We start from the raw sequence: 18593 nt of genomic DNA, 5'->3' as shown, positions 1-18593 counted from the left end.
TGGTGGGCAAGGTGCACCACATATGCTATATAGTTGATGTTGCATGCCTCTTTGACCCACAAATAGTCAAGAAGGAAGACGAAAAGATAGATAAATACAACCCTCTTAAGTACAAAATAGCTCGGCTATGGAAAATGAAGAAGGTGAAGATGGTGCCAATTATTGTTGGGTCCTGGGGAACAGTATCAGTAGGCATCAAGAGGAATATAAAGGAAATTGGAATAGAGTGCCCAGAAGAACTGTTACAAAAGGTTTGCCTCCTTGGCATGGCCTGAATAATCAGGAAAGTATTAGATAGCAGAAAAGAAAGGGTAGCATGGTACCGTAGGCTGCAGGTAGCAAGCCCGCTATGCATGTAAGACTCCAGGAGCTCCAACGAAATCTGTGATTAAGAAATAATAATAATAATAATAATAATAATAATAATAATAATAATAATAATAATAATAATAATAATACATACATACATACATACATACATACATACATACACACACACAAACACACACACATGCATACACACATACACATACACACACGCATTCACACATACATACATACATACATACATATGCCCTTCCCGTGGTGTAATCTCATAAGGCCGATTTTCCGGATTCTGTGGCGTACATATTATTCGGCTGGAAGGGACAACCGTCCGACACAGATTTACTTATTTTGCCAGCTGAGTGGACTGAAGTAATGTTAAACGAAGCGCTTTCCTCGAAAGCAGAATGCATCGGCCGGACCAGATGTCGAAACTTCAATCTTACGATGTTGTGTGCGTCACTACAAACACATACTCACATGCATACATATGCACATTACACACACACACACATATATATATATATATATATATAATATATATATATATATATATATATAAATTCAGGGTGGATACTTGATAATTGTAAGCACCTGTATATACCATTTGGTGGTGTAGGTGGTAGAGTATATTAATCAAAATAAAAACATGATGCCAAGAATTCAGCGGTACATATGTTTCGGGCCTTTATTAGACGGATTTAACAATGCATAATGTGTGTCTATGGCCTTCTTCAGCCGCGCACAATTACTACTTCAAGGACATGTATTACATCATAAATTCTACGTTGAGGATGCAAATCCTCACAGTCGCGTACGACAGAGTGGGGCACCAGCACAAAAACGAAGCGTCTTTCACTCATTCTACATTGAGTGAAAGGCGGGATGGACGCTTCGTTTTTGTGCTGGTGTCCCACTCTGTCGTACGCGACTGTGAGGATTTGCATCCCCAACGTAGAATTTATGATGTAATACGTGTCGTTGAAGTAGTAATTGTGCGCGGCTGAAGAAGGCCATAGACACACATTATGCATTGTTATAAATCCGTCTAATAAAGGCCCGAAACATATGTACCGCTGAATCCTTGGCATCATGTTTTTATTTTGATTAATATATATATATATATATGTATATATATATATATATTATATATATATATATATATATATATATATATATATATATATATATAATATATATATATATATACATATATTTAAAAAAAGCGTCGCCCTTTTCAAGCCTAGCCAGGCTCATGGGCCCGGTTTCCCGGTTTCTGTGGCGTATGTGTTTTCCCCAGCTGGACGGACGCCAGTCCATCACAGCGTTACTCAAGAAACAGGAAGAATGAGAGAAAATTGTGGCGAAAGAGTACAACAGGGGTCGCCACCATCCCCTGCCGGAGCCTAGTGGAGCTTTTGGGTGTTTTCACTCAATACACACGCACAACGCCCGGTCTGGGAATCGAAACCGCGATCCTCCGACCGCAAGTCCGCTGCCCTAACCACTGGGTCATTGCGCCTCCACTATATACATATATATGAGACTTTATATGAATTAGTGTTGAATATATATTCTATAATTCTAAAGAGAAAAAAATGTGTGCTGATAAAGATATGTATGAGTAAAAGACAAGTCATAACACCAATAATGTTGTCTATTGTTTGTGATGGAGAATCCATTTGCTCTTCTAAGTAAGGATTTTTACCACTGTTACGATTTATTTATATTGACATTTTCTGCTTCCGTTTAAGTACAAGCATTAATTTGTGTGTTTGATGTAAACAAACGTAATGTATCTATTATTTTCTCTTTGAACATTTAGTCAGGAAATAGTCATTGTATTACTGGGGGCTCTCTTTGTACTGTTCAGGATATTGAATTTTTAATCAACGAGTATATTCTTACAAAATAATAGAACAATACGGTAGGAAATTCAACGAAACAAATAGATCAGACAGTACACTTATTAAAAATACACAAACCACGCATTAAATGTATTATATAAAACAAATGAATATTAACTACAGAACAGTCTAACGCGTTTTCAAAAGCCTTGTAAAAGGTAGCATAAAATACATAACACGAAACCATTATCTAGCAGAAATAACATACTACAAAATTTAAAAACTGATTTACCAATAACAAATTCCAAAGACGAAAGCATATGAATAAGCTGCTAGTAACCAATTTGTTTTATAAATTCGATTGGAAACGAAGGATTTGTCTACTTCGTGACTTCTACGGTTGTACTGTTGCAATATTCTCCAGCCGACTCGCCTTGCACTTATATGGAGCTACTACAACGCACAACATTATGTAGTAAAAAAAACAAGACCAGATAAGAGACATGGGTTCACAACATATCTATGCTACAAAGTATTCCTCATTAAAATATAGGAAAGAAGTAGCGCTTTGCCAAATATATAAACCTAAAGAACAAATATACACGAATCACAAAGAAATTATATATTTAGCAGATGGTGAATGATTTAAATGTCGGCTGCATGTATACAGTTTCATATAGAATTTGTCAACGGTAAAGAAGCAACATCACTCCATGTATATGATGAGAAAGGGAAGATCTAGAAACGTTAATAATGGATTCAGGAACAGTTGTCTTCCAAACAAACTGCAAGAAACTCATAGATAAACGTGAAAGAAAAATCTTGATTAAAAAGATAAACACAGAACACAGATATGTTTTCAGCACAATGTTTCTGAAAGAAACGTAGTGAGCATGTATACAAATATTTTTCCTTTTCTTTTAGAGATGTTCTGAAAACACGTCTAAAATTTTTACATTAATCTTTCTTTTTTTATTTATCACGATATTTTTCATATCCTCATATGAGTTCATTGCTGTTTGGAATAATGAAATTCTTCAATCGATATGTGCGTAGGTGTATAAATGTGTGTTTGTATGCATGTATGTGTGAGTATGAAGGTGTGTACACGTGAATATGTATAACATATATATATATATATATTATATATATATATATATATATATATATATATTTGCATGTGTATGTATATATGTATGTATGCATGGATTCGCCATGAAAGATCGCGAGTCACTACACATTCTATATTTTCTCTCGCTTTATTTTCTCTCCCTGTTTCTTTCTGTGATCTTTTCTGCGGAAGAGCGTAGGCTCGAAATGTTAAAGACTTTTTTCACTTACCGAGAGCTAAACTAATACACCTCTTTGCTGGCTACACCACCTGTCTTCGTCTTTTGTTGTTGTTTTTTGTAAATTCCCCTTATATATCTGTGTGTGTGTGTATGTGGAGGCGCAATGGCCCAGTGGTTAGGGCAGCTGACTCGCGGTCGGAAGATCGCGGTTTCGATTCCCAGACCGGGCGTTGTGTGTGTTTATTGAGCGAAAACGCATAAAGCTCCACGATGTATTTGATCCAGTTCTTGTTACTTGCACTTAAATTAACACCATCGTTACTTAATTGCTTGCTTTCTTGTTTCCTTACTTATTTTCTTACATTTTTACTTACTCTTTTACTCTTTTAGTTGTTTCAGTCATTTGACTGCGACCTTGCTGGAGCACCGCCTTTAATCGAGAAAATCGACCCCAGGACTTATTATTTGTAAGCCTAGTACTTATTCTATCGTTCACTTTTGCCGAACCGCTAAGTTACGAGGACGTAAACACACAAGCATCGGTTGTCCAGCGATATTGAGGGGACAAACACAGACACAAAAACACACATATATATACATATACATATATACGACGGGCTTCTTTCAGTTTCCGTCTACCAAATCCACTCACAAGGCTCTGGTCGGCTCGAGGCTATAGTAGAAGACACTTGCCCAAGGTGCCACGAAGTGGGACTGAAGCCGGAACCGTGTGGTTGGTAAGCAAGCTACTTACCACACACCCACTCATGCGCCTCTTTATTTACCTGTTCACTTACTGAATTACTTGTTTACTTACGTACTTACTCGTCTACTACCTGTTTACTTACACGTTTACTTATTTGTTTACTGGTTTACTTACTTTTTATTTATTTGTTTACTTACCTGTTTACTTGTCTGTTTACTACATGTTTATTTACACGTTTACTTATTTTTTACTTACTTGTTTACTTACTTAATTACCTGTTTACTTATTTGTTCACTTCCTTACTTATTTACTTGTTAACGTATTTGTTTATTTACTTTCTTAAACCCAACGTCCGTTATGGAGCATTGACCAACGATACCCTCTCTCCACTGCTTTCAACTCTGGGCTGTCTTTTCTCCTTTTCTTCAATTAGGCCCCTGATTTCCTTTTTCTTTTCGGATTTTGCGGCACTATGCCATGTTTCGCAGAGGGAAGGCCTTCCTCCCTCAGGTTCTGCTACCCTACTTTTCTTCTAGTTAGTTGTGTTCGCCCTACGCAAACCTATTTTTATCTTAGGGGAGTCTGATCTCAGTTCTTTGATCTATCCAACATGGGACGCCCTACAGGAAACTTGCCCTCTGTTGGCATAGTTCTCGGGGTGGCGGAGGAACGCAAACGACCTCATTACCACAAAAACTAAACCTTGTGGTGGATCGTTATGGGTGAAATACCAGGTACATATTCGTAGAAAACATAGAAATACAACGGAACTAATTTTTTTAACTAATCACCAGTTAATCATCGACTGACGTTTGTTTCAAAGAGACTCAATTATTTCTAAATGAAATATATTATCAATAGGCGCAGGAGTGGCTGTGTGGTAAGTAGCTTGCTAACCAACCACATGGTTCTGGGTTCAATCCCACTGCGTGGCATCTTGGGCAAGTGTCTTCTGCTATAGCCCCGGGCCGACCAATGCCTTGTGAGTGGATTCGGTAGACGGAAACTGAAAGAAGCCTGTCGTATATATATATATATATATATATATATAAATGTATGTGTGTGTGTGTGTGTGTGTGTGTGTGTTTGTCTATCTGTGTTTGTCCCCTAGCATTGCTTGACAACCGATGCTGGTGTGTGTTTACGTCCCTGTCACTTAGCGGTTCGGCAAAAGAGACCGATATAATAAGTACTGGGCTTACAAAAAATAAGTCTCGGGGTCGATTTGCTCGACTAAAGGCGGTGCTCCAGCATGGCCGCAGTCAAATGACTGAAACAAGTAAAGAGTAATTTAACTTTAGTTTCTCTGGAGAGGGGAAAATTTATTAGAAAATAATAGAACAAGAGAATAAATACGTTGAAATTTAACCTCGATTACTTTTATGTATGAAATTAATTTATAGTAATATAAAATGATAAAACAAATTATTTTAAAATTAAATATATTGTTGTTTAATTTTGTTGTTTTGTTCTAAGTCATCACTGTTCGAATACGTCCATTATTAAAGACGTTCCAGCTGTGTCCATCTAGTTTATTATTTATACATAGTGCATATACTGTAGAGGTGTATTAGATAATGCGCGCTTCTTGTAAGATAGTAGGGTTAAATTTACCTTCTATTTCTTGCAGCCGGAGTGACCACATTAATGCTTCAGCTTGTTTTCAGTTCAGACTTCACTATCTATGAACATAGCTTTAGATTGGAAATGGATGGTTTCAAATTGATTTATTAGATATACCCTTACATGAAATAATCTATTATATAAAATCCGTTCTGTCTGTCTGAGTGTGTGTCTTCTAGGATTTCAGGCATCCTCCATCCGATTGCGCTCAAATTTGATATGTAGATACCGACGGTATCAGGGCGTGTATAAGTCTCGAAAAAATTACAAACATCGATTCCAGGTGAGAATGCGATCGATAAAGCCGTGGGAACGTGCATTTGTACGCGCAAGTACATCAGATGTTTGGATCGATACTATGCCTACGCGAGAAAAACGCACGTGCAGTTTGCGCAAAAAAAGCCGGCTGGCTTGAAATAATGCCACAAAATGCAGTATATTTAAGAGACCAAAAAATAAGATGCAAAAGAGATATTTTCTTCAGACTTGGCATGAAGGAAGGAAAAACTATTTTTATATCTTCTTTTGCTGGTGTCTCAAATTTAGATTAAATCAGTGTTTCTCAAAGGGGAGGCCTATGGGACGGTTGTTTTTTGAGAAAATTTGGTTTAAATGTTTGACAACTCAGCACCGTCCATTGGACGGGGGGGCGGGCGTTTTGCTCGTAAATAAATAAATGCGCCCTTTTTTAAAGCCTAGCCAGGCTCAATGGCCCGGTTTCCCGGTTTCCATGGCGTATGTGTTCCCCAGCTGGATGGGACGCCAGTCCATCGCAGCGTTACTCATTTTTGCCAGCTGAGTTGACTGGAGCAACGTGAAATGAAGTGTTTTGCTCAAGAACACAACGCGTCGCCCGGTCCAGGAATCGAAACCACAATCTTACGATCATGATGCTGACACCCTAACCACTAAAGCCACGCGCCTACACCCCTTACATGAAACCAAAGTAATGTTTGTAGTATCGCAACGTTACAATTGTTTATGCCACTCGGCTAGCGTTACCGTTATCATCTGTGTATGCTAATATGAATGTAACTGGAATAACGATGGAACTGTGAAACAGACAAAAAATACGTGTGATATTTAGTAACAGCCTTTTGCATTCTGACAGCAGTGTGTAAGTACGTATGTAAAAAAAAGTACGTAAGTAAGAAAGCACGTAAGTAAGAAAGTACGTAAGTTAGTAAACACTTAAGTGAGTAAGTAAGCGTGCCGTAGATCGACTTAGATTTTTCGTTCTTTGTAGTTGGAAAATCATCAATCATTTACTGCGCAACATATTCTAGTGTTTTAGGCGGCGAGCTGGCAGAAACGTTAGCGCGCCGGGCGAAATGCTTAGTGGGATTTCGTTTGCCGTTACGTTCTGAGTTCAAATTCCGCCGAGGTCGACTTTGCCTTTCATCCTTTCGGAGTCGATAAATTAAGTACCAGTTATGCACTGGGGTCGTTGTAATCGACTTAATCCGTTTGTCTGTCCTTCTTTGTCCCCTATATGTTTAGCCCCTTGTGGGTAATAAAGAAACAGGTTTTTCGTCTGCCGCTACGTTCTGAGTTCAAATTCCGCCGATGTCGACTTTGCCTTTCATCCTTTCGGAGTCGATAAATTAAGTACCAGTTATGCACTGGGGTCGTTGTAATCGACTTAATCCGTTTGTCTGTCCTTCTTTGTCCCCTATATGTTTAGCCCCTTGTGGGTAATAAAGAAACAGGTATTTCGTCTGCCGCTACTTTCTGAGTTCAAATTCCGCCGAGGTCGAGTTTCCCTTTCATCCTTTCGGAGTCGATTAATAAGTACCAGTTACGCACTGGGGTTGATATACTCGACTTAATCCGTTTATCTGTCCTTGTTTGTCCTCTCTGTGTTTAGCCCCTTGTGGGTAGTAAAGAAATAGGTATTTCGCCTGTCTTTACGTTCAGAGTTCAAAATCCGCCGAGGTCGACTTTGCCTTTCATCCTTTCGGGATCGATAAATTAAATACCTGTTACGAACTGGGTCTTTCAAGTCGACTGGCTCCTCTCCCCCAAAATATCGGTCCTTGTGCCTATAGTTGAAAAGAATATATTCTATTGTTTATCATTACAAAGCTTGAGAAATACCGTCTGTGTTAGAAATCAATAGATAGATAGGCGCAGGTATGGCTGCAAGGATAAGAAGCTCACTATTGTTTCGGGTTCAGTCCCAATGCGGGACTCATCTCCTGCAAATCTCATCTCCTATAGCTCTGACACAACCAATGGCTTGTGATTGAATTTTCTACACGGAAAATGCATATAAATCCGTCGCATGCATGGATACATACATACATACATACATACATACATACTTACATACATACATATATATATATATATATATATATATATATATATATATATATATATATATATATATATATATATATATATATATATATACCTGGCTCTCCGTCGGTTACGACGACGAGAGTTCCAGTTGATTCCTTGATTCCTGTACTCATATATGCGTGTATATATACATGTAGAGGTAGGTACGTACATATATGTATATATATATATATGCATATGTTTTATTTATTAATATATTATATGACGGAACGCACGCATCCCTTTCTAAGTAAGATTGTTCTTGATATTAATTTTGATGCGCACTCTTAACCTTTCTGTCCCCTCCCTTTCTCAGGCTTCATTCTTTGATTTCCTTTTCTTCTACTTAACTGTCTCTCCCTCTCTCTCATTATTCACTCTCTCTCTCTCTCCCTCTCTCTCATTCTTCATTCTTTCTGGTTTCCTCAGAACCATTCCGCTTTCTTCTCTCCCATTCTCTTACTCCTCTTCCTCCCTCCCGCCGTTAACCCGCGACGAGAGCCTTGCCACCTTCTTTCTCGCCTGACCTTCTTGAGGTGTGAACGGCAATTTTCTTTGCTCCCTTCGCCGTCCACAGAAATAGCGTTCGTAATACTTTTTTTCGTTCGGCTTAACAGCCCTTCTTGTCTTGTTATTTTCCTTGTCCTGTCTTTTACTGCTTATATTTTGTACTGTCGTTACTGTCCTGTTTTTGTTACCATTTTTACCCCTCTGCGAAAAGATCTCAAATTTTATTTGATTTGCTTTTCGCAGGAAGGAAAGTTTCTATCGAAGATACGTCTCGCTTTCACCTTCGAAACGTAGAGTAGATGAAACCATGGCGACTGAAGAAGGGTTTTTTTTCCTTGTGTTATTTGTCCTGTACTCTATTTTTTTATTGTTTAAGAAAAATGTCCAGTTCCTTGGGTTTGTGTCTATGTTTTCGTTTCTCATTGTGTCCGACGTTTTTTTGGTATCCTGTACTCATATATGCGTGTATATATACATGTAGAGGTAGGTACGTACATATATGTATATATATACGCATATGTTTTATTTATTAATATATATATATATATATATATATTATATATATATATATATATATATACATATATATATACATATATATATATATATACATATATATATATCTATATATTTATATATATATGTATGTATATACACATATATATATATATATATATATATATATATATATATATATATATATATTTGCATATAATATACATACGTATAAATACAAGTATTTGTATATGTGTGTTTGTGTGTGTATATTTATCCATAACTCGGTCGTTTTCTCTCCTTCTTTCGAAACAGAAAAATCTCAAGGGCTTTCCATCGACATTCTGTTTTCCGTTTTCATACATTAAACAATATTGTCATCGGGATTTAGTAGAACATTTAACGAAATGCAGGACTGTCATTTCAATACGTAACGGAGAGATTTCATGCCTGTTAGATGTTCTACCTTGCAGAAAATCGGATCGCTGTCATGTTATGAAACTGAAAGATGCTAAACTGAAAGATGCGTTTATAGCTATCAAAATATTAGAGCAATCTTCTGTAAATGTTGTCTGTGGGAGTAAACAAAAAAAAAACAGCAATGTTTACCTTGAGTCTACAAATCGCTTCAATTGAAACATTGCTGTAATGTATTGTAGTGATGTAGATAATCTCACAGTTGTAATAACTCGGGAAACTAGAATATGTTTAATGTTATGCTAATGTTCTATACTTACAAGCCCACACTTACACACGAACGGAGACAGGCTCACACATACATCTCACAAACATGTAGATACATAGTTTACATACACACACACACACACACATACGCACACAATTATTTGGAGTCTTCCTGTAAAGAAGTGGAGGCGCAATGGCCCAGTGGTTAGGGCAGCGGACTCGCGGTCGGTGGATTGCGGTTTCGATTCCCAAACCGGGCGTTGTGTGTGTTTATTGAGCGAAAACACCTAAAGCTCCACAAGTCTCCGGCAGGGAGTAGTGGCGACCCCTGTTGTACTCTTTCACCACAACTTTCTCTCATTCTTTCTTCTTGTTTCTTGGGTGATGCTGCGATGGACTGGCGTCCAGTCCAGCTGGGGAGAACACATACGTCACAGAAACCGGGGAACCCGGCCCATGAGCCTGACTAGACTTGAAAAAGGGCGCATAAAAAATGTAAAGAAGTAGTTGGTTTCTCTCACAGGTACAAAGTTTCGTCATTGGAATGTAGTAGATAACGAAAACATTTTGAAATCGAGAAAGTCTTGCATATTTTTACTGTTCCCCTCACTGATTTAATTTGTAACGTGCGTGTTAGGCGGTCGATTTCTTTTTTCTGAAACCCCTAGCTTATCAAGATTGTCACTCAGGCATTTATTCACACAATCTAGTGCACCAATTATTATTGGCGCGCGCGCGCATATGTGTGTTTTGTATGTGTGTGTGTGTGTGTGTGTGTGTGTGTGAGAGAGAGAGAGTATAATTTTGGCTGAAGATTTCGAAGCAGCCGCCCCAAGTTATCCGGTATTCCAGGCATTGACAGTTTTGCAGATTCTGGATGGGAAAAAGATTTTCTTTGCGTCTTTCTTCAACAACTGGATTTAATCTCGGCCTGACAAGAAGGACATTTAGAAGTCTAACAAGTTTAGCCCTCGGCCGCTTGATATTGTTACAGAGAGTATTGAAGGTCTCGTTGATTCTATGGCTTTGTTTCGGAAAGAATCAGTACAAGGACATCAACTAAGCATCTCCAGTAGGGTGTGGATGCATACACTACCCAGAGCGCAGCATCCTGCGCTTCCGATCATCTTGCGCTAGCGTAACCAGGATCCCGCTAAATTTCGATCCAGTTGAAAGGTTTGATGGTTTGCCAGTGGGTAGTGTTCGATACGTGAAGAGCGCACTGGTAATACAGAGATGATCCCCCACAAGGTCCAGTCGTAATTGTGATCTGGTGGCTTGTGTGCCTCAATGACACTGAGAACTATGCCAATGGAATGCAAGCACGTGGTCGGACGTATCAAAAGATAGAGGCCAAACTAATATGGACCACGGTTTCCCAAAGGTAAAAATGGGCTTGCATAGAGCCAACATCTTTACCGAGAAAAAAAAACCGTAACAGAAGTATCTTAACAGAAATTATGTTGGCACACAAGCAACGAATGTAAGAGAATCTAATCCATTTTGCAAAAGCTGGCATTTGATGCTTATAATGACCGGACATACTTTTGGTGGTCTCAGCTCCCGTTTGTTTTGTAATGGGCAATATGCCAGAAAGCTTTTTGTATTGCATTCATTTCTAATATTCCAAGTTAATGAACACAGCCGTTAATAATGGTTTCAAATATTCCCACACGGGCATCAGTTTAAGGGAAGGGGATGAGTCGATTGCATCGACCTCCGGTGTTCAACTGGTACATATTTTATCGACCCCGAAAGGATGAAAGGTAAAGTCGACCTCGGCGGAATTTGAACTCAGGACGTAACGGCAGACGAAATGCCTATTTCTTTACTACCCACAAGGGGCTAAACACAGAGGGGGACAAACAAGGACAGCCAAAGGTGTTAAGTCGATTACATCGACTCCAGTGAATAACTGGTACTTATTTAATCAACCCCGAAAGGATGAAAGGCAAAGTCGACCTAGGTGGAATTTGAACTCAGAACGTAACGGCAGACGAAATACCGCTAAACATTTTGCCCGGCGTGCTAACGATTCTGCCATCTGGCTGCCTTAAACACAACCATTAATAATAACGTGCTGCAACACCTTGAACTTTTCTCTCTCCTTTTCCAGTACAGTTTTCATTAAAACAAATCAACATGGACCCTCTTTTTATCTATCACCCATCAGTGGTCCCTTGCCTTTGACAAATTTGGTGAAATTAGTGTTATCAACCTCAGTATCATTTAAGCTTGCTTATGACTCTCTTTCTGAAACTGCTCGTCTCTCAGATGCAACGTCTATCATCTCATGGATTGCTATTTCTTGCAATCTCTTGGTTTAATAGTGTGACTGACACACGTTGATGACAGTACTGTTATACTTTATATAACTAAATAAATTTTAATTTATATTTAAAAGCAAAGAAATAGTAAAAATAATTTTCTTTCCAGTCTCTATTAGAAAATATAATCATGGAAATGTATGTACGAGTATAAAAATAAATACAAGAAGAATATAACTTTTAGTTTATAAATGCACATACTGATGATTTAAAAGATGTAGATACACTAAACATTTGTACACGTGTAGAAAGTACAAAATATAGAGGATGCGTCGGCCGGGAGTCGAACTCGAATCGACTGCTTGGAAGGCAACCACGCTAGTCGTTGATATCGCGAGCTGTTTCAGCAGATTTTCGGCCTAACTTGAACTGGGATAAGAAAATTATGCAAATTTGTTTTTTGTCCATGTTGTATACAACGTTCCGGAAAAAATGGCCTAATTATTCAAAAAGAAAAAGAGTAACACGATTATATAGAACGAAAAACGGGCTTTAAAATGATATAGAGAGTTAAAGTAATTTAACGAAAATTAATTTGAAAATACATCATTTAAAACCAAAATTTAAAATTCAGCAAGAACTTTCTGGACGACCTAATATATAGTAGAAAAACTAGAGTCAAAGAATAAAAATACAACTGCGTCGGCCGGGAGTCGAACCCGGATCGACTGCTTGGAAGGCAACCATGCTGACCGTTACAACACCGACGCTGCACATACATAATCCCGAAATATCTGTTTAAAAACAAAATCTTTGACATTGGTGAAAGTTTTGCTCTTCATGATTTCTTCGTTTCTCATTTTCATAAATATTATCAAAAATTACAATAAATATACAGGACTGAAATATACACGCATGATTTTAAAAAATGCATATTTGATGTATACACGCATGTACTGCCGTGTAGTGAGAGGGTCGGTTCTAAATCACATAATTTCGGTTTCGGTCCCACTGCGTGGCACCTTGGTCGAATGTCTCCTATGATAATAGTAGTAGCAGTGTGTGTGTGTGTGTGCGTCTGGCACACCACCGCTTGATAACACTATAGGTTCGTTTGAGTTGAAGTAACTCAGCAGTTAGACAAAGAAGATTGATAGACCAAGCGCCAGACTTTACAAAATAAGTACTATGTCCGATAAAAACCTTTCAAAATCGATACTCCAATATGGCTGTAATACAATGAGAGCACCAAAATAAGATATAGTAGAAAAATCCTAGATGCAACAGATAAAATATTTAACATTGCGTCGGCCGGGAGTCGAACCCGGATCGACTGCTTGGAAGGCAACCATGCTAACCGTTACACCACCGACGCTGCACAAAGGTTTGTCCGAAATATCTCTTTAAATACTAAATCTTCGACATTGGTGAAAGTCTTGCTCTTCAAGTATTCTTCGTTTCCCGTTTTCTTAAATATTATCACAAATTACAATGCATATACAGGATTGAAATATACACGTATGATTTAAAAGATGCATATTTGACGAATGGGCGCATGTACTGCCGTGTGATAGAAGGATTGGTCCTGGCTGTTGTTGTCAGAGTTTCTTATGCATTTCATCCATTTGCTGACAGTGCCTTTCTGCCGTAATGGTTTCGCCTGGATCCAAAAAGCAGTGATGGATGAGACTGGCCTAATTATTCAAAAAGAACAAGAGTAACACGATTAGATAGAGCGAAAAACGGGCTTTAAAATTATATAGGAAGTCAAAGTAATTTAACGAAAATTAATTTAAAATACATCATTTAAAACTAAAATTTAAAATTCCACAAGACCATTCTTGACAACCTAATATATAGTAGAAAAACTAGATTCAAATGACAAAATTACCATTGCGTCGGCCGGGAGTCGAACCCAGATCGACTGCTTGGAAGGCAACCATGCTAACCGTTACACCACCGACGCCGCAAATAGACGTTTTCGAAATATCTGATTAAATACTAAATCTTCGACATTGGTGAAATTCTTGCTTTTCATGATTTCTTCGTTTCTCGTTTTCTTAATTATTATCACAAATTACAATTAATATACAGGACTGAAATATACACGCATTATTTAAACGATACATATTTGACGAATGGACGTAGATACTTATGTGTGGTAAGAGGGTCACTTCTAAATCACATAGTGGCGGTTTCAGTCCCACTGCGTGGCACCTTGGGCAAATGTCTTCTATTATAATAGTAGTAGCAGCAGCGTGTGTGTGCGTCTGGTCCAAACCCGCTTGATAACATTATCGGTTTGTTTGAGTCGAAGTAACTTAGCAGTTAAACAAAGATGAATAATAGACCAAGCGCCAGACTTTACAAAATAAGTACTATGTCCGATTAAAACCTTTCAAAATCGATACTCCAATATGGCCGTCGCATCTTTTGTATGTTGTACTTTCTACACGTATACATATATTTAGTGTACCTATGTCTTTTAAATCGTCAGTATGTGCATTTATAAACAGAGCGTTATATCTTCCTTGTATTTATTTTTATACTCGTACATATATTTCCATGATTATATTTTCTGATAGAGAGTGGAAAGAAAATTATTTTCACTATTTCTTTGGTTTTAAATATAACTTAAAATTTATTTAGTTATATAAAGTATAACATTACTGTCATCAACGTGTGTCAGTCACTCTGTTAATCCAAAAGAAGCTATAGTAGAAAAATCCTACAAGCAACAGATAAAATATTTAACATTGCGTCGGCCGGGAGTCGAACCCGGATCGACTGCTTGGAAGGCAACCATGCTAACCGTTACACCACCGACGCTGTACGCGGATCTACCCGAAATGTCTGATTAAATCTTAAATCTTCACATTGATGAACGTCTTGCTCTTCAAGTTTTCTACGTTTCCCGTTTTCTTAAATATTATCACAAATTACAATGCATATACAGGATTGAAATATACACGCATGGGATCTTTTCGGTTTGAACGGCAATTTTTAACATAGTTTCTAGGTAACTAAAACATTTTAAACTTCGTATACTGGTAGAATGTGTTTATAAAACATCTTTTTCTCTTGGCTTTATTGAGAAAATTCTATAGTTTGTAAGATATTTGGTCTCTAATTTCTTGTATTTCAGCAATTTCAACCAATCAATGACCGTCTATTGAGATGAAAACATTCTGTGCCGTATGAATATGTCCCTCATTTAAGAAACAGATTGGGTTTATTTACATTTGTGAAGAAAAAAAGATACCCCACCTAACCCTAACTAACCCTAACCCTAAAACAGATTGAAATGCAATAGATCGATACTAGGGTCATAATTATGGGTGACAATTTCATATGACACCCCTAGAAAAAAACTGACGTTCAAGCCGAAAAGATCCGGCGTATGTACTGCCGTGTGGTAAGAGGGTCGCTTCTAAATCATATAATTTCGGTTTCAGTCCCACTGCGTGGTACCTTGGGCAAATATCGCTGAGAGTCACACACGCGTCTAGAGATGTTGCTTGTCAGTCGCCAACTGATTCCGCTAACGGCTGAAAAGACGCCGCCTACAGGAATGGTTGCCAAGGGAGGTTACCCAATCGTGTTGTTTACGGAAGGAATGTGATCGCTACCACCGCTAAACCATCTGTGCTACACTATTATAGGAGCTTGTGTGTGTGTGTATGTGTGCGTGTGTGTGTGTGTGTATGTGTGTGTCTGTATGTATGAGTCTGGCCCACCACCGCTTGATAACCGCTATTGGTTTCTTTACATAGACGCAACTTCGCTGTTACGCAAGGAAGACTGGCAGACGAAGCGCCAGACTGTATTATGGCCGATTTGTTCGATTAGAAACTTTCAAAAATCAATTCTCCAGTCTGGCTGCAATCCAGTGATTGCACCAAAATAAAAGATATATAGTAGAAAAACTAGATACAAAGGATAAAAACACAATTGCGTCGGCCGGGAGTCGAACGCGGATCGACAGCTTGGAAGGCAACCATGCTAACCGTTACACCACCAACGCTGTACGTACACAACCGCGAAATATCTGATTAAATATTAAATCAACATTGGTGAAAGTTTTGCTCTTCAAGATTTCTTTAGTTTCCATTTTCCAAATATTATCACAAATTACAATCTATATAGAGGACTGAAATATACACGCGTGATTTAAAAGATGCATATTTGACGAATGGACGCAGGTACTTCAGTGTTGTGATAGGGTCGCTTCCAAAGCACCTAGTTTCGGTTTCAGTCCCACTGCGTGGCATCTTGGGCAAATGTCTTCTATTACAATAGTAGTAGCAGTGTGTGTGCGCGTCTGACCCAACCCCGCTTCATAACATTATCCGTTTGTTTGAGTCGAAGTAACTTAGCAATTAAACATTTACAAAATATCCGATTAAGACCCATCAAAATCGATGCTCCAATATGGCTGTAATCCAATGACAGCACCAAAATAAGAAATATATATAAAAAAATCCCTGATGCAACGATAAAAAGTTTGACATTGCGTCGCCCGAGAGTCGAACCTGGATCGACTGCTTGGAAGGCAACCATGCTAACCGTTACACCACCGACGATGCACATAGATGTATTCGATATATCTGATTAAATACTAAATCTCCAACATTGGTGAAAGATTTTGCTTTCAAGATTTCTTTGGTTTCCATTTTCTTAAATATTATCACAAATTACAATTAATATACAGGACTGAAATATACACGCATGATTTTTAAAAATGTATATTTACGTATAGGCGCAGGTACTGCCGTGTGATTAGACGGTCGCTTCTAAATCACATAATTTCGGTTTCAGTCCCACTGCATGGCACCTTGGGCAAATGTTTTCTATTGTAATAGTAGTAGTGTGTATGTCTGTCCCAACTCCGCTTGATAACACTATCGGTTTGTATGAGTCGAAGTAACTTGGCAGTTAAACAAAGAAGATTGATAGACCAAGCGCCAGACTTTACAAAATAAGTACTATGTTGACTTGTTCGATTACAACCCACCAAAATCGATACTATGGCTGCAATCCAATGACTGCACCAAAATAAGAAATATATATTAGAAAAACCCCAGATTCATCCGATAAAAATTATTAATATTGCGTCGGCCGGGAGTCGAACCCGGATCGACTGCTTGGAAGGCAACCATGCTAACCGTTACACCACCGACGCCATACACTTACGTGTGCTAAATATTTGAATAAATACGAATATTCAACATTGATTTCTTCATCCCTCTTTTTGTTTGATGTCATTTCAAATTACAAAATTGCATTACTTTGTTTAGAACAGAAACATCTAACACGATGCTCGCGCATGCGTATGTATTTCTTTGTGCTTGCTCGCCCACTCTACTTGATAAACGATGACGGTTTGTTTACCTCTTCGTAACTTAGCTGTTCGGCAAAAGACGGGGATAGAATAAGTACCAGACATGAGAAAAGAAAAAGTATCCGGGTTGATTTGTTCGTCAACGACCCTTTAAGGAGATGTACCAGTAAAAACGGACGAAATGCCGCTCAGCATTTCGTCCGTTTTTACTGGGGTATCTCCTCATTTCGTCCGTCTTTATGTTCCGAGTTCAAATTCGGACGAGGTTGAATTTGCTTTTTATCCTTTCGGGATCGATAAAATAAGTACCAGTTGAGCACTGGGGTTGATGTAGCCCACTAGCCCCCTCCACCAAATTTCAAGCCTTATGCATAAAATAGAATGGGTTATTATTATTGTCATTTTTAGTTTAAATCTGCATGTTTACCTTTTGAGATTGAAAGGATAAAATTAATATATTTAAAACATTGCATCGGCCGGGAGTCGAACCAGGGTCGACTGCTTGGAAGGCAACCATGCTAACCGTTACACCACCGACGCTCTGCTGCCGTTATCTTTAAATATTTGCATAAATACTAAATATTTGTCATTGTGAAAGTCTTACTTCTCATATCTTCGTCTCGCATTTTCTTGAATATAATGTTAAACTACAAAATTTTATTCAGACCAGTGACGTCTGCTGACCACTTTAAAAGGGGGCGATGAGCTGGTAGAATCGTTTGAATACCGGGCAAAATGCTTAGCGGCATTTCGTCCGTTTTCACGTTCTGAGTTCAAATTCCACCGAGGTTGACTTTCAGAGTCGATAAAATAAATAAAAATTGAACAGGTAATTTACTTAACACCCTAACACTAACACTAACCCACCCCACCCACCCCGAAATTGCTGTCCTTGTGCCACAATTTGAAATCATTATTAGATCCAGAAACATTTAGAGTAAAGATTGTTTGTCAACATAACATGGCAGTCCTGGTTTAGGACGAATGTTGCTGTAATTTAGCCCCAGGAGACATCGTCTCCGGGTAGCTATACGACACGATCTGCCATGTTACGTTGGCAAACAATCTTTACTCCAAAGTACTGTTGCTGAATATCTCTCGTTGGGAGATTTAAAATTAGTAATTTTCTAAGTTACAGAAACATTTAATACGATATAATAC

At 38.2% G+C, this 18593-nt stretch overlaps 6 non-coding genes across 6 annotated transcripts; all 6 read right to left on the bottom strand.

Moving 5' to 3' along the window:
* Positions 1-12789: 12789 nt before the first annotated feature.
* Positions 12790-12861, bottom strand: Trnag-ucc. The gene has a single exon. It is a non-coding gene; the product is annotated as a tRNA-Gly (tRNA).
* Positions 12862-13394: 533 nt separating this feature from the next.
* On the bottom strand, positions 13395-13466 carry Trnag-ucc. Its single transcript has one exon. It is a non-coding gene; the product is annotated as a tRNA-Gly (tRNA).
* A 519-nt stretch (positions 13467-13985) lies between these two features.
* Trnag-ucc lies at positions 13986-14057 on the bottom strand. Its single transcript has one exon. It is a non-coding gene; the product is annotated as a tRNA-Gly (tRNA).
* A 791-nt stretch (positions 14058-14848) lies between these two features.
* Trnag-ucc lies at positions 14849-14920 on the bottom strand. Its single transcript has one exon. It is a non-coding gene; the product is annotated as a tRNA-Gly (tRNA).
* A 2281-nt stretch (positions 14921-17201) lies between these two features.
* Trnag-ucc lies at positions 17202-17273 on the bottom strand. The gene has a single exon. It is a non-coding gene; the product is annotated as a tRNA-Gly (tRNA).
* Positions 17274-17900: 627 nt separating this feature from the next.
* Trnag-ucc lies at positions 17901-17972 on the bottom strand. Its single transcript has one exon. It is a non-coding gene; the product is annotated as a tRNA-Gly (tRNA).
* Between the last annotated feature and the right edge of the window lie 621 nt (positions 17973-18593).

This window comes from Octopus sinensis, linkage group LG7 (assembly GCF_006345805.1).
Source record: "Octopus sinensis linkage group LG7, ASM634580v1, whole genome shotgun sequence".
NCBI lineage: Eukaryota > Metazoa > Mollusca > Cephalopoda > Octopoda > Octopodidae > Octopus > Octopus sinensis.
Note: the sequence above shows the minus strand (reverse complement) of the source record. Positions and strands in the feature narration are given on the sequence as shown.